This window comes from Ipomoea nil, unplaced genomic scaffold (genome assembly GCF_001879475.1).
Source record: "Ipomoea nil cultivar Tokyo-kokei standard unplaced genomic scaffold, Asagao_1.1 scaffold0164, whole genome shotgun sequence".
Lineage (NCBI taxonomy): Eukaryota > Viridiplantae > Streptophyta > Magnoliopsida > Solanales > Convolvulaceae > Ipomoea > Ipomoea nil.
The window spans coordinates 949,002-965,830 of NW_017616592.1; the positions used below are offsets into that span (position 1 = coordinate 949,002).

The 16,829-nt window shown below is 34.2% G+C and overlaps 6 non-coding genes across 6 annotated transcripts; 5 read left to right on the plus strand and 1 right to left on the minus strand.

The window, feature by feature from the left end:
• Positions 1-204: 204 nt before the first annotated feature.
• Positions 205-278, plus strand: TRNAN-GUU. Its single transcript has one exon. It is a non-coding gene; the product is annotated as a tRNA-Asn (tRNA).
• Positions 279-880: 602 nt separating this feature from the next.
• On the plus strand, positions 881-954 carry TRNAN-GUU. The gene has a single exon. It is a non-coding gene; the product is annotated as a tRNA-Asn (tRNA).
• A 1,279-nt stretch (positions 955-2,233) lies between these two features.
• On the plus strand, positions 2,234-2,310 carry TRNAN-GUU. Its single transcript has one exon. It is a non-coding gene; the product is annotated as a tRNA-Asn (tRNA).
• Positions 2,311-3,503: 1,193 nt separating this feature from the next.
• On the plus strand, positions 3,504-3,577 carry TRNAN-GUU. Its single transcript has one exon. It is a non-coding gene; the product is annotated as a tRNA-Asn (tRNA).
• An 896-nt stretch (positions 3,578-4,473) lies between these two features.
• TRNAC-GCA lies at positions 4,474-4,545 on the minus strand. The gene has a single exon. It is a non-coding gene; the product is annotated as a tRNA-Cys (tRNA).
• A 4,666-nt stretch (positions 4,546-9,211) lies between these two features.
• Positions 9,212-9,285, plus strand: TRNAN-GUU. Its single transcript has one exon. It is a non-coding gene; the product is annotated as a tRNA-Asn (tRNA).
• The last annotated feature ends 7,544 nt before the right edge of the window (positions 9,286-16,829 follow it).

Consider the following 16,829-nt stretch of genomic DNA (forward strand, 5'->3'; position numbering starts at 1 on the left):
TTATTTTCTATTATAGCTTTGATATTTAATTAAAAGAGTTAATACAATCTAGAGTCTTCCGAGTATAGTGGTTTTGTCACGTTTAATCCTAAACTTTTAAATTACCACCCATGGTCCTTCGACTTACAAATTGTTACCATCTGTGGTCCAAGTTAACCACCCATGGTCTTTCAACTATAAAATTTTATCCACTCATAGTCCTTCCTTGGAGTAGCTCAGTTGGTTAAAGCATGTGGCTGTTAACCACAAGGTCGATGGTTCAAGTCCTTCCTTTAGCGACCAGTGACATTTGAACTCACAAGTCTCATACTAATAGTTCCACTGCAACAACACTCGGGCAGAAACATGTAGTCTAGCTTGTATGGAAGGCCCGGGCAGAAACAAGTCTCATACTAATAGTTCCACTGCAACAACACTCGGGCAGAAACATGTAGTCTAGCTTGTATGGAAGGCTCACAAATTAGAAATTTTATGTCATAGAAGTACACGTCACAACGATTTAAAGTTTGTAAACAAGGTCAGAAATTTGAACTCTTCAAAATTTACTTCCATAAGTATGTATATATCATCAATTAAAACTAGTGACTAAACTTATTATAATTATAAATATACACTTCAAATTTTTATTGATGTTGTAAAACTTACCACATTATATTATGTGTATAAGGCTAAGATTGGGTTGTGTATGGTGAGCCTCAAATTAAGATATGTGGCTATTCAGATTGGTTGATTGTGCCAACTACCTTGTAAATCATCATGGGCATTAAAAAAAAAAGAAAGAAGAATAATGGTCCATTTTAGTTCCGACTTTAATTAAATATGTGATCTTAGGGCCGCAATTAGGTTTCATTATTTCTTTAAATTTTTTTTTTTAATGTTTGCTGGAGTAGCTCAGTTGGTTAGAGCGTGTGGCTGTTAACCACAAGGTTGAAGGTTCATGTCCTTTCTCTAGCGACTAGCGACATTTTAACTCACTAGTTTCATACTAATATAGTCCCACTGCAACAACACTCGGGCAGAAACGTGTTGTCTAGCTTGTATGGTTGGCTCACAAATTAGGAATTTTATGTCATAGAAGTATTTTTTTTATAGATAATTTTACTTTTTTAGTTATATAACTATCTTGATATTATAAGATAGCGAAAAAATATCCAAATTACACGTTACAACGATTTAAAGTTTGTAAACAAGGTCAGAAATTTGAACTCTTCAAAATTTACTTCCATAAGTACGTATATATCATCAATTGAAACTAGTGACTAAACTTATTATAATTATAAATATACACTTCAAATTTTTATTGATGTTGTAAAACTTACAACATTATATTATGTGTATAAGGATAAGGTTGGGTTGTGTATGGTGAGCCTCAAATTAAGATATGTTGCTATTCAGATTGGTTGATTGTGACAACTACCATTTCGTGTAATGACATCACAGTTACCTACGGTGGGGGCTTAGATTTTTTGTTTGAAAATGTTTGAGAAAGTATAGAACATATACTACCTTGTAAATCATCATGGGCTTTAAAAAAAAGAAGAAGAATATTGGTCCATTTTAGTTCCGACTTTAATTAAATACTAGTAATTCACCCGCGCGATGCACGGAAAAAAAATTATGTTATTATAAATATAAATAAAAAAAATATAAAAACTAAAATATTTGAAATTATTTAATATAATAATATTTTTGAGCTTCCATTGGTCAAGTATTTATTATTTTTATAGAATATAAAATTACAATTAAAATTAAAATTAAAATTAAAATTTTGTATGATTAATATAATCTCTAATTATGTGCATATTCAAATAAACATCTAGAGAGAATTTACATAATTACATTGATTTATTCATAATTGTATTTCATCTATATTATAATTTTCACAATACGAAGAATAACTAAGATAATTACATTTGGAAAGCAAATTTCAAATTTTCTATGTGTAAATTTAAACTCTAATTGAACACATATTTTATATAATTATATAATGTATAGCTATTTTGTTTTTCAAAAGTATATTTTTTATATGATTATATAATATATATAGCTATTTTATTTTTTAAATGTTGTGCTTCTTTTTTTTTTTTTTTTTTATAATAAAAGATGTTGTGGCATTAATTGTAACATTAATTATTTCCCAGACCATATAGCTTTAGTATATAAAGGATGTGCTCTTAGGGCCGCAATTAGGTTTCATTATTTCTTTTTAAAAAAAATATATTTTTTAATGTTTGCTAGAGTAGCTCAGTTGGTTAGAGCGTGTGGCTGTTAACTACAACAAGGTTGAAGGTTTAAGTCCTTCCTCTAGCGACTAGCGAAATTTGAACTCACAAGTCTCATACTAATAGTTCCATTGCAACAACACTCGGGCAGAAACTTGTATGGAAAGCTCACGAATTAGAAATTTTATGTCATAGAATTTTTTTTTTTATAGATAATTTTACTTTTTTAGTTATATAACAGTCTTGAAATTGTAAGATAGAGAAAAAAAATTCAAATTACACGTCACAACGATTTAAAGTTTGTAAACAAGGTCAGAAATTTGAAGTCTTCTAAATTTACTTCCATAAGTATGTATATATCATCAATTGAAACTAGTGACTAAACTTATTATAATTATAAATATACACTTCAAATTTTTATTGATGTTGTAAAACTAACCACATTATATTATGTGTATAAGGCTAAGGTTGGGTTGTGTATGGTGAGCCTCAAATTAAGATATGTTGCTATTCAGATTGGTTGATTGTGACAACTACCATTTCGTGTAATGACATCACAGTTACCTATGGTGGGGGCTTAGATTTTTTGTTTGAAAATGTTTGAGAAAGTATAGAACATATACTACCTTGTAAATCATCATGGGCTTTAAAAAAAAGAAGAAGAATATTGGTCCATTTTAGTTCCGACTTTAATTAAATACTAGTAATTCACCCGCGCGATGCACGGAAAAAAAATTATGTTATTATAAATATAAATAAAAAAATATAAAAACTAAAATATTTTAAATTATTTAATATAATAATATTTTTGAGCTTCCATTGGTCAAGTATTTATTATTTTTATAGAATATAAAATTACAATTAAAATTAAAATTAAAATTTTGTATGATTACTATAATCTCTAATTATGTGCATATTCATATAAACTTCTAGAGAGAATTTACATTATTACATTGATTTATTCTTAATTGTATTTCAAATTTTGTATGTGTAAATTTAAACTCTAATTGAACACATATTTTATATGATTATATAATATATAGCTATTTTATTTTTCAAAAGTATATTTTTTATATGATTATATAATATATATAGCTATTTTATTTTTTAAATGTTGTGTTTTTTTTTTTTTTAATAAAAGATGTTGTGGCATTAATTGTAACATTAATTATTTCCCAAACCATATAGCTTTATTATATAAATGATGATGATGCTGTGATCTTAGGGCCGCAATTAGGTTTCATTATTTCTTTTTTTAAAAAATATATTTTTTTAATGTTTGCTGGAGTAGCTCAGTTGGTTAGAGCGTGTGGTTGTTAACCACAAGGTCGAAGGTTCAAGTCTTTGCTCTTGCGACTAGCAAAATTTGAACTCACAAGTCTCATACTAATATTCCATTGCAACAACCACTCGGGCAGAAACTTGTTGTCTAACTTGTATGGAAAGCTCACGAATTAGAAATTTTATGTCATAGATAATTTTACTTTTTTAGTTATATAACTGTCTTGATATTGTAAGATAGAGTAAAAAAAAATTCAAATTACACGTCACAACGATTTAAAGTTTGTAAACAAGGTCAGAAATTTGAACTCTTCTAAATTTACTTCCATAAGTATGTATATATCATTAATTGAAACTAGTGACTAAACTTATTATAAATATAAATATACACTTCAAATTTTTATTGATGTTGTAAAAGTAACCACATTCTATTATGTGTATAAGGCTATGGTTGGGTTGTGTATGGTGAGCCTCAAACTAAGATATGTGGCTATTCAGATTGGTTGATTGTGACAACTACCATTTCGTGTAATGACATCACAGTTACCTACGGTGGGGGCTTAGATTTTTTGTTTGAAAATGTTTGAGAAAGTATAGAACATATACTACCTTGTCAATCATCATGGGCATTAAAAAAAAAAAAAGAAGAAGAATAATGGTCCATTTTATTTCCGACTTTAATTAAATATGTGATCTAAGGGCCGCAATTAGGTTTCATTATTTCTTTAAAAAAAAAAAATTTTTTTTAATGTTTGCTGGAGTAGCTCAGTTGGTTTGAGCGTGTGGTTGTTAACCACGAGGTTGAAGGTTCAAGTCCTTCCAGTCTAGGGAACAGCGACAATTGAACTCACAAGTCTCATACTAATAGTTCCACTGCAACAATACTAGGGCAGAAACTTGGAGTCTAGCTTGTATGTGAAAGGCTCACAAATTAGAAATTATATGTCATAGAGGTTTTTGTTTGTTGATCAGGCGACACCCGGATTTGAACTGGGGAAAAAAGGATTTGCAGTCCTCCGCCTTACCACTCGGCCATGTCGCCAAAATGATACAAAAATTTTCCCGGTCTCTTTCTATTTCCCATCAATCGAATCGCTTTTTCTATAAATACGAGACATCTAAGTCATACAAGTAAAGAGATCTATTCATTGATAAGAAAAAGAAAAAACGTGAACGGGGATTGGATTGATGATAAAATAGAATCCTGGGTCGCGAACAGTGATTCGATTCATGAGGAAGAAAGAAAATTCTTGGTTCAGCTCTCCGCCTTAACGACAGAAAAAAGAATTCTATTGAGTCCGAAAATATTGTAAGAATACTTTTACGAGAAGGTTTTATTGAAAACATGAGAAACCATCGAGAAAAAAACAAAAATTTTTTTGTTTTAACCCTGCGACATAGAAGGAATAGGAAAAGACCCTATAGAAATATTTTCAATTTAAAACGGATCAGTCGACCCGGTTTACGAATCTATTCTAACTATCAACGAATCCCTAAAATTTTAGGTGGAATCCCTAAGTTTTTTTTTTTTTTTGTAGATTATTTTACTTTTTTAGTTATATAATTGTCTTGATATTATAAAATAGAGAAAAAAATTCAAATTACACGTCACAACGATTTAAAGTTTGTAAACAAGGTCAGAAATTTGAACTCTTCAAAATTTACTTCCACAAGTATGTATATATCATCAATTGAAACTAGTGACTAAACATATTATAATTATAAATATACACTTCAAATTTTTATTGATGTTGTAAAACTAACCACATTATATTATGTGTATAAGGCTAAGGTTGGGTTGTGTATGGTGAGCCTCAAATTAAAATATGTGGCTATTCAAGTTGGTTGATTGTGCCAACTACCATTTCGTGTAATGACATCACAGTTACCTACGGTGGGGGCTTAGATTTTTTATTTGAAAATGTTTGAGAAAGTATAGAACATATACTACACCTTGTAAATCATCATGGGCATTAAAAAAAAGAAGAAGAATAATAATAATGGTCCATTTTAGTTCCGACTTTAATTAAATATATATGTGATCTTAGGGCCGCATGTAAGATATATTAAATATAATATATATTATATATAATATATCTATGTATTTATATATAATAATATATAAATAGGAAGAGAGAGAGAGAAAGATTAGAATGAATAATGTTTATTCACTGGGATGATTTAACAAATGAAAATACACTACATATTTATACTAAGACAAAGCTAATAAATAGGAAGCTAATGCTCCATGTACTACTCCTATAATCTAGGCATGTTCTACATTAACATACATGACTCACCCATGTTTGTTTTTATTAAATTCTTTGACTTGGTTTAATTACTAATAATAATAATAATAATAATAATAATAATAATAATAATAATAATAATAATAATAATAATAATAATAATAATAATAATAATAATAATAATATTATTATTATTATTATTATTATTATTATTATTATTATTATTATTATTATTATTATTATTATTATTATTATTATTATTATTATTATTATTATTATTATTATTATTATAACATTGCCTCCTTTAAACGAAGTTGGATGTATTGGTCATCCCAATATCTCCTTCTTCAATTTAAGAAATGTCTCTATCTTCAAGTTGGATATACTGACTTGTATTTCGTTCTGTAAACCCACTTTACTCCAATTGGCTTCTTCCCAGGAGGTAAATCTGTGAATTCCCAGGTACCATTCTTTTCAATGACACGTATCTCCTCATCCACCGCCTTAAGCCAATGAGTTTCTGTAGCAGCCTCCTCAAAAGTTAAAGGATCACAATCTGCAAAGAGAGCTAATTGAATAATCTCTTCATCAGACAGGTCATTATCATGACCCAAAACATAATCTTGCAAGCGAGCTGGTAAGTGGCGCTCGCGCTGAGATCGTCGAACTGACGATTCTGGCTGTGAAGGAGACTGGACATGATCTGGAATCGGTTGCTCATCAACAATATTTTCAACAACAGGAATAACAACTGAACTTTCATCTTTAGCTAACCAATCCCAGGCACCATATTCATCAAAAGTGACATCACGACTTATAACAACCTTCTTAGTTTCAGGATTGTATAGTTTATAAACCTTTGAAGCGTCACTATAACCAATGAATATGCATTTCTCACATTTATCATCCAACTTCTTTCTCAATGGATCTGGCACATGTGCATATGCCAAACATCCAAAAACCTTGAGATATTTGATAGAGGGTTTTCTCCCACTCCATGCTTCTTCGGGTGTCTTATCACTGACACTTTTAGTTGGACACCTATTCAACACATAGACAGCACAAGCAATAGCTTCTGCCCAAAAAGGCTTAGGCAGATTCTTGGATTTCAACATGCACCTTACCATATCCATGATAGACCTATTCTTCCTCTCAGCCACTCCGTTTTGTTGTGGAGTGTATCTAGCTGTCATTTGGTGCTGAATACCCTTTTCTTTCAGAAAATCATCACAGGCAATATATTCTGTACCTCTATCAGTTCTCAAGATTTTAATCTCATAACCACTTTGCTTTTCAACAAAAGTCTTAAATTGTTTGAAAACATCACATGCGAATTCAGACTTTTGCTTCAGAAAGTAAACCCATGTTTTCCTACTGAAATCATCAATGAAAGTAATAAAGTACTTACAACCTCCATGTGAGGTAACCTCCAACGAACACAGGTCTGAGTGAACAATCTCCAACTGTTTTGTAGCTCTCCTTGACTTGCCCACAGGGAAGGGATCTCTATGCTTCTTCCCAATCACACAAATCTCACATATACGATCAGGGACATTCACAACAGGTAAATCAGAAACAAGTTCCTTTCTCGCAAGATAGTTTAATCCAGAGAAATGAAAATGCCCAAACCGCATATGCCATAACCAATTATCATCACAAACTTCAGAATTAAAGCAATCAAGGAGAGTATGCTTAATTTTCAAAGGAAATAGTCGATTTTGGGACATATTTACCTTTGCAATCAAAACTCCTTTAGCATCTTCAATGGTACAACACCCCTGAGTAATATGTATCTTATATCCTTTTTCTGACAGCTGACCCATACTCAACAAATTTTGGTCTAGTTCAGGAACATAGAACACATCGGATATAAAATTTTGAGTACCATCCTTCAACTGAATAGAGATTTTACCTTTTCCCAAAATTGGCACCTTTGACTTATTGCCAAATGTCACTTCAGACTGGATTGATTAATCCAGTTCAGAAAACAATTCTTTCTTACCACACATATGGTTACTACACCCAGTATCCAAGAACCATATGTTTTTATCTGCAGAAAAACTATCACTGGCCAAAAGTAAGGTTTCAGAATTCTCACCCGACTTTTCAGCAGTATTTTCAGCAATGTTTGCTTGATTTCCACGATTGTTGTCCTCATTATACCAACAATCTGCAATCTTGTGCCCATACTTGCCACAATTGTAGCAATGAAATGGAAATTTACCTTGTTTGGTATTACCTCCACCTCTTCCTTGGTTGGAGTTACCACGACCTCTTCCACTAGAACCTCCTCTTCCTCTTCCATGACCTCTACCAGATCCTCCACCTCTTTGATTAGTGCCAGTCACATTAAGGGTGACTTGACTCTTCAAAGCTTCTTCTGCTAGTGGTTCCGATTTTGACGCAATCCTGTCAATATGACTTTCTACCATACCTTTCAGCTCTGCAATTGATAAGAGCTCGGTTTTGTGTGACTATGTTATTGAAGCCACCACATGGTCATACTTCATCGGCATAGTTCGAAGAACTTTTTCAACCACTGCACCATCTTCAATCGTATCTCCATATAGCCTCATCTTATTCACCATATCAATAAGACGAGTGAAATACGCATCTACTGTTTCTGTAGAGGTCATCTCACAATTATCGTACAACCTTCTCAACGACTGCAACTTAGACTTCTGTGCCCGATCGACTCCTTTGTGTGACACCTTTAATATGTCCAAAGCTTGTTTTGCTGTTTGAGCACGAGCTAATTGCCCAAAAATGGAATAATGAACACCTTGGTGAATCTGACCCAAGGCCAATTTATCTCGCCGTATAGCGGCTGCATCAGCTCCTTCGGGTAGACCGGGATCAACAAAGCTCCAAAGATTTTGAGCTTGCAAATGTGTGGACATCATAATTTGCCAATAATTGTAATCGAGTTTACCGTTCAATTTGGGGCCCGACCATACAATATTGAAATTTGTTGCCATATTTCACTACGGGAAATATTTCGGGGTTGAAAGGTTGAATTGACTGGCTTTGATACCAAATGTAAGATATACTAAATATAATATATATATATGTTATATATAATATATCTATGTATTTATATATAATAATATATAAATAGGAAGAGAGAGAGAGAAAGATTAGAATGAATAATGTTTATTCACTGGGATGATTTAACAAATGAAAATACACCACATATTTATACTAAGCGAAAGCTAATAAATAGGAAGCTAATGCTCCATGTACTACTCCTATAATCTAGGCATGTTCTACATTAACATACATGAGTCACCCATGTTTGTTTTTATTAAATTCTTTGACTTGGTTTAATTACTAATAATAATAATAATAATAATATTATTATTATTATTATTATTATTATTATTATTATTATTATTATTATTATAACACCGCAATTAGGTTTCATTATTTCTTTTTAAAAAAATGTATTTTTTAATGTTTGCTGGAGTAGCTCAGTTGGTTAGAGTGTGTGGCTGTTAACCACAAGGTTGAAGGTTCAAGTCCTTCCTTTAGCGACTAGCGACATTTGAACTCACAAGTCTGATACTAATAGTTCCACTGCAACAACACTCGGGCAGAAACTTGTGTAGTCCAGCTTGTATGGAAGGTGCACAAATTTTATGTCATAGAAGTATATTTTTTATAGATAATTTTACTTTTTTAGTTATATAACTGCCTTGATATTATAAGATAGGAAAAAAATTCAAATTACACGTCACAACGATTTAAAGTTTGTAAACAAGGTCAGAAATTTGAACTCTTCAAAATTTACTTCCATAAGTATGTATATATCATCAATTGAAACTAGTGACTAAACTTATTATAATTATTACTATACACTTCAAATTTTTATTGATGTTGTAAAACTTACCACATTAAATTTTCGCAGTTAGAATAAGCATGCACAAAATATACGAGCAGTAAGTAAATAGAGAGAGAGATTTATAGTGGTTCAGAGGTGGTGTAATCCTCCTAGTCCACTCTTCTCCTTTCACTTCAACGAGGAAATTCACTATTCTTCGATCACCCAGATACAATAGTGAATAAGTGTCCACCGACACTTCTCCGAGTGCTTCGCACAAAGCTACACTCCTCCAAGGTTTTTCGCAAGCTCCTCTTGTTACTCCGCCTTCTCGAGTACTTCGCACCAAGCTGTACTCCTACACCACAAGAACTACGCACAAAGCTACGTCCTCCAAGGGTTTTCACAAGCTCCTCTTGTTACTCTGCCGCTTTTCTACACTCAGTAGAAGATTTACAATGAAATACAAAGATTTCTCTCACTCAGACTTGAATTCTATCGTGTATGCTCAATATATCACTTCTTGGCTGATTTGAATATTGCTTGCTTTTCTCTTGCTTGTAATTTTTCAGCCGTGTTCAAGTCGTATTTGTCTTCAAGTCTGCTTGGGCATTTTATAGCCAAAGAAAGCTATTTGCCCGTTGATCAACTTTCGATCTTGATCGTCCATTTTGAATTGTAGTTGATCTGATAATTTTGTCAACTTGATCTGCAATTGTAGGTAGATGTCATTTCTCCTTTTTGTCAGATGATTTGCCGTGTCTTGAATTTTGTAGCCTCCAAAATTTGAATAAGTTGGGCGCGGCGTGCTTGATTTTCTTCTCCTTCATAAATGCTCTGACATGTCAAGTTGATCAAATAGTCTCTCATACGGTCCAAGCTAGTCTCCAATACAGTGAAGCTAGTCTCTCATATGGTGGAGTTAGTCTCTCATACGGTCCAAGCTAGTCTCCAAAGCAAGCTTAAAAATTGCTTCACTTGAGATTCGAACTAAAGATCACTTGGCTTAACACACATGCGTTTCTTCCAACTCCTTTAGCATGGTTCTTGGTGACTTCTCCGCAACATAATTATGTTAAGCTATAATCCCGCTTAACATCGAAAATCAAAATATGATTTTCCAGACTTGTACATGGGTTGCATGATATAGGTACACCATACTCCGTAGACTAGGACTGACTCAAATAGAATAAAATTGGGAACTACTTGATTTTTCAAAAATACATTCGGCTCATCAAAATTTACAATATATTCCTAACAATTTCCCCCTTTTTGATGATGCCGAAACTTATACCCATGTCATTTTGGCTTTGTCAATTTTGAAAAATAATTTCTTTTTAATCAATTTTATTTCGACTAGCCAATTGACGGGTTTAACAAAAATTTTGACTTAGAAATTTTAATTTTGGACAATCCTAAACGTATATTGAGACTATAACGCGGGGTTGCGTATTGATTTTTGTCTTTTAATTTTTCTTCCCCCTTTCAATTTTATTTTCTCAATTGTACGCCTCACATGTAATTCCTAAGTCCAATTTTAAAATCTTGTGACATAAACACAAAATAAATAAATTAACTAGGACTTACTTCATATGGTACGAATTAATATCATCATGCAATTTAAACCCATTTTAGCTTAGCATATATAAGATGTCAAAAGAAGTGTGCTAGCTAAAATATTTTTGTACACCAAAAATTTGAAACTGTCTTTCGAATTGTTACCTCCTTTTCAGCTTGTCATTGATGAACTCTCTTAGCTTCTTGAAATCATTCTCTAGCCCTTTGTTTTGATAGGGTGCGGTCACTTGCCCGGTGACATAATTGCCATATGCTTCCCGTATGTTGTTCCCTTTTAGTACTCCTGCTTCATGCCAGAAAATGCATTCATCAAATGTTCAGCCATCACACATTTGCTCATTGCGGTGTCCGAACTCCGTTTGAAGTTCTTGCAATTTTTGAACTCTTGTTGCAATTGGCTTCGGCATTGGAACAATTGGCGTCGGTGGAAACACTCCTAAAGATGTAGAACTTTGGCTTGGACAAGTTCCCTTGAGGTAATCAATCATACTCACACGGCTTGGAGCTCTTGGTGTTGTTGGCCGAATTAGCTCAACCAATGGTCCTCTTGGAGCTCGGGGTTGCGCATATGCTTGTGGCACAAAATGACGTGCCAATCCTTCCCCCTTTTCGGCAGCATCTATGAACCGTTGAAAACTCTTGGTGGAAGAATCTTGCTTGTCACGCACTCCCTCTAGAAGATCCATGTGAATACGCGATTGGGTTAGTAAACCTTGCACTTGTTGTTCCAAAAGTTTGAGCCTCGACGTAGTATCGGACCCATGCTTTGCCATTTCATTGAACAACTTCATCACATCTTTCTTCAATTCATCTTTGGCCGTGTCAATTTTGGTTTTTAATAGGCCTTGCCTATTAAACAATTGTTGAGCACGATCCACCATCTCCTTGTGGTAGTCATCAAGCTTTGTATCCATTGTGTCCATCTTTGTTCTCAATCCACCCGAAGACTCTTGTACAATTGCCTTAACATCTCCAACAATTTCTTCTCTTAAGGCTTGAATATTTATCAATGGCTCATGTTGTACGGGTGAACTCGAATTTGGCAAGGGATGTGCAATATCATCTTGTGGAGTTGTAATCATTGCATCAACAAAGCTTGGTTCGGCCTCTTCGGTGTTGTAGCAAAGAAGTAAAGTAGGTTGATGTCTTGGATTTGCTTGATCATAAAACTCATAGGAGGGAGGCAAAGTTGTCAAATTCCTTGTTTCATCCAAGTTCAAAGAGATCCCTTGACTTGGTGTATTCCCTTCCTCAAGAATGGATCCCGTAACCTCCGTTTCGGGATGTGGAAAATAGGACTCAAAGCTTAAATCTTCATTCATATTTGCATCTCCAAAATTCGCAGGATATGGATCAAATCCTAAGGGCCGTACATCATCACTTCTCACCAAAGATCCCTCTCCGGGTCCTCTTCGTGTATCTTCTAAAGACATGGCGGTGGCACGGCGAATATGATTCGGATCAAATTCTCCTAAAGGTTCTTCGGTTGTGGCTTCAATCATCACACCTTTTTCGGTTCTCTTCTTTTTGGCAAGCTTGGTAGAAAAACAAGATTTAATCACCGAAAGCCGGGTAGCCTTTGCAAGATCTCTTGTGCCCAACCAACTGAACACAAATTATTCATTTTCCAAAGTATTTAGCCCTATTGTTTCGGCCAACACACTATGGGTTCCCAATCTCCATGATCTCCAATCTAGTGCTCTTTTAAACTCCTCCAAGAGTACACTATCCTCTCCAATTGTAGATGTCTCATCATCACTTCCAACTTCAACAACATCATTCACAACAACATTCTCCTCAACTCTATTTTCTTCAACAAAACCTTGACTTTCAAGAATGGGGTGGTTCGGGTTTTGGGTGGGTAAGGGTGTAGAGCTTGGGTGGCTATGTTGTTCCTCATTGGATCTCATGGCGGGAGAATTCGAACCTTCATTACTCGGCTCACGGATAAATTGTCTTAGATTTAGGAAAGGGTTGGGTGTTTTTCTCTTTCGGGTGGGTTTAGGTAGGCTTGAGGGTAAGGAGGGATTTTTAGGCTCATTTGAGTTGGGTGGCCAAAACAAGTAGCTATGGTTGGTAATGTGTTTGGCTTTTGTAAGGGTTACATTCTTGGTTCTCAAAATCTCACCAACGGCAAATCCGTAACCAATCTCTTGTTGGAACCATCCATCAACTAAAGGTTTGGCCTTCCTTATAGATTTACACAACCTCCCAAACATAAAAGCTCCCCAATCCACACAAACATTGTTCAAGATAATATCCATAATCATCAATTTCTCCTTAGACAATCTATCACGGCAATGATAACGTGATTCTACACATTTATGAATAATATCCAACAACAATCCATAATCCTTCTTCAAGTCTCTTTTAACACCATTAACCTTCGGAGATAGCGGTGCGTTTGCATCGCGTACCTCGGTCCATATGGCATTGACGTCATGCACATAATTTTCAACTCTCAAATTTAATTCAACAAGATTAAACATTCTCCGAAAATCATCAAGATTAATTTCTACATCAACACCTTTGATCATAGAAATAATTGAGCCATTTTCTATTCTAGCATTCATATATAATTCGGTCACCTCATCTTTATAGAAACCAACATATCTAAAAGTGCAAAAATTTAACAACCCACTAGATTCGAGAGAGTTGATAATTTTTACCCCAATAGATTTGTTCTCCACATGTTTGTTGAAGTCGTTGACATCAAGAATCATCCCGCTTAGCACACGGCTCGACCTTCTTGATCCTCCGGTTGTGAAAGACTCCATCTCCACTTGATGAGCATCCATTTGAGTAGAAAAGAATTTTTAGGAAATTTTTGGGTGCAATTTTGGGTATTTCGGCAGTGAGGTCCGAAAATTAGGTAAGGAGGGATGGGTTTTTGTGTAGAGAGGTTATTTGGGTAGGATTTTGGGTTTGGGTGATGGATTTTTGTGTGTAGAAGATTTTAGAGTAGAGAAATTAGAATGGGTATTTGAGTAATGGTGAAATTTTGGCTTCTCCTTGTGCTTGAATTCCGGCCGGCGAGAGGAAAGATGGAGAAGAATTTGAGTTCTTCTTGATTTTCTCTTTCTACCCGTTAGGAATGAGGGTGAAAGGGTTTGAAAATACTCTTTTGCCCTCTAGTGGGTAGAGAGAGAGTCTTGATCTCCTTGAGGATAAATTCGACCTTCCACATGATTTAAATTTGCCAGCTCAGATTTTTATACTTCATTTGTGAGTACATGGCGCCAAAAATTGTGCTTCAAATAACCGCCAACCTGGAGCAAATCAGATAAAAAATATCTCAAAAATAATCTGTTAGTCCAATAAATATGCTCCAGATAAATAAAATTAATTCAATTTCATATTTCAATAAAGCTGATTTTCTGAAAAGGTTATCTGATAAAAATTGAACTGATCTGACAGATACCTAATATCTGTAAAATTACAAGTTTCCAAATTGGTTGACTTTTGCAATTGGGCCAACATTTTTGACTTTTGAAAACCAAAGCTTATGGGCATAACATTTCATCAGAATAAGCTTTCTTTAACACAAACCCAATTAGGCATCTAAAATTCCCTTTTAATTATATACTTAACATAATTAACCCAAAATAAAAGAAAATTCCCCCTAAATTGCATACTAATTTCAAATAAGCAAATTAGGCAAATAAATTACACAAATTAAATATTTCAAAAGCATGACAAATTAAATAAACGTACATAGCATACAAATAAATCGCAAAATTTAGGTACGTAGATTCCGTAAGATAAAATTATAACACATTTAGGTACATACAAATTATACGAAAACATGTACACAATTAAACATATATCATACGTACATACCAATTCAAATTAAAACACATAGGTCACATAGATTTCAAGCAGTACACACAGTACGTATCAAAAATTAACAAAAATTAAGAGTTTAGAAATTGCTTAGCTCATTTCGATCATTCCCATTTCATGCCTTAGAGTAGCAAAACGAGATTCACACAACGGCTTTGTGAGAATATCGGCAATTTGATTCTCCGTGGGAATATGATCGATTGTCAAATCCTTCTTTTCGACGTGATCGCGGATAAAATGGTGTCGAACATCAATATGCTTGGTTCGCGAATGAAGCACTGGATTTTGGGTTATGGCGATTGCACTTGTATTATCGCATAAAATGCTAACATTTTTGCACTTAATCCCATAGTCCAATAATTGTTGCTTCATCCACAAGATTTGTGCACAACAACTCCCAGCTGCAATATATTCGGCTTCTGCAGTGCTCGTAGCTATGGAGTTTTGCTTTTTGCTGAACCAAGAGACCAATCTTCCCCCTAAGAACTGGCATGTCCCTGAGGTACTTTTTCGGTCTATTTTACAACCTGCAAAATCTGCATCTGAATAACCCGTTAGTGTAAAATCTCCTTCTTTGGGATACCATAATCCCACATTGATTGTTCCTTTGAGATATCGGATTATCTTCTTGGTTGCAATTAGATGACTTTCTTTGGGCTTTGATTGGAATCTTGCACATACGCCAACCGAGTAGGATATGTCTGGTCTGCTCGCGGTTAAGTATAGTAACGATCCAATCATCCCTCGATACATCGTTTGATCGACGTCTTTTCCTTCATCATCTTTATCCAACTTTTGAGATGTACTCATGGGAATTTTGACTGAGGATTTTCCATCTATGCCAAATTTCTTGATAACATCTCTTGTGTACTTGGCTTGATTTATGAAAATTCCTTCTTCAAGTTGCTTGACTTGCAGTCCCAAAAAGTAATTTAATTCTCCCATCGTACTCATCTCGAACCTGTTCTGCATGAGCTTAGAAAATTTCTCACATAAAGATTTATCAGTACTTCCAAAGATAATATCATCAACATAAATTTGTACTAATAAAATGTGATTATTTTCTTGAATTCTAAAGAGGGTTTTATCGACTAGACCTTTGGTGAATCCACAACTAATTAAGAACATCGACAAGGTGTCGTACCAAGCTCGCGGAGCTTGTTTTAACCCATACAATGCCTTCTTTAATTTGTAGACTTGATCACCAACGTCTTTTACCTGAAAACCGGGTGGTTGTTCGACGCAGACTTCTTCTTCAAGTAAGCCATTAAGAAATGCGCTCTTTACGTCCATTTGATATACCACGAAATTCTTGTGCGCTGCGTATGCTAGGAATATCCGAATTGCTTCGAGTCGTGCGACGGGGGCGAATGTCTCATCAAAATCAATGCCTTCTTCTTGTGAATACCCCTTCGCAACTAATCTTTCTTTATTCCTAACAATGACGCCGTCTTCGTTTACTTTGTTCCTAAAGACCCATTTAGTGCCAATTACATTTTGGTGTGTTGGTCTTGGAACAAGTTTCCATACGTCGTTGCGCTTGAATTGATCTAATTCCTCTTGCATGGCATCTATCCAACTTGGATCGGCTAAAGCTTCATCAATTTCTTTTGGTTCCAGTTGTGATAGAAAGCATGAGAACATTGCATCTTGTTGTTGGTTCCTAGTAGATGATCGCGTTTTCACTCCGTCACTTGGATTTCCAATGACTAAGTCATGTGTGTGACTTCTTAGCCATTTTCGATTTGGTTGGAAATTTGTTGGATTCTCAGAGTTTCCTTCTTGATGTGATTCCACTTGTTGTGTATTATTGACGGATGCTTCTTCGGTTTCAAC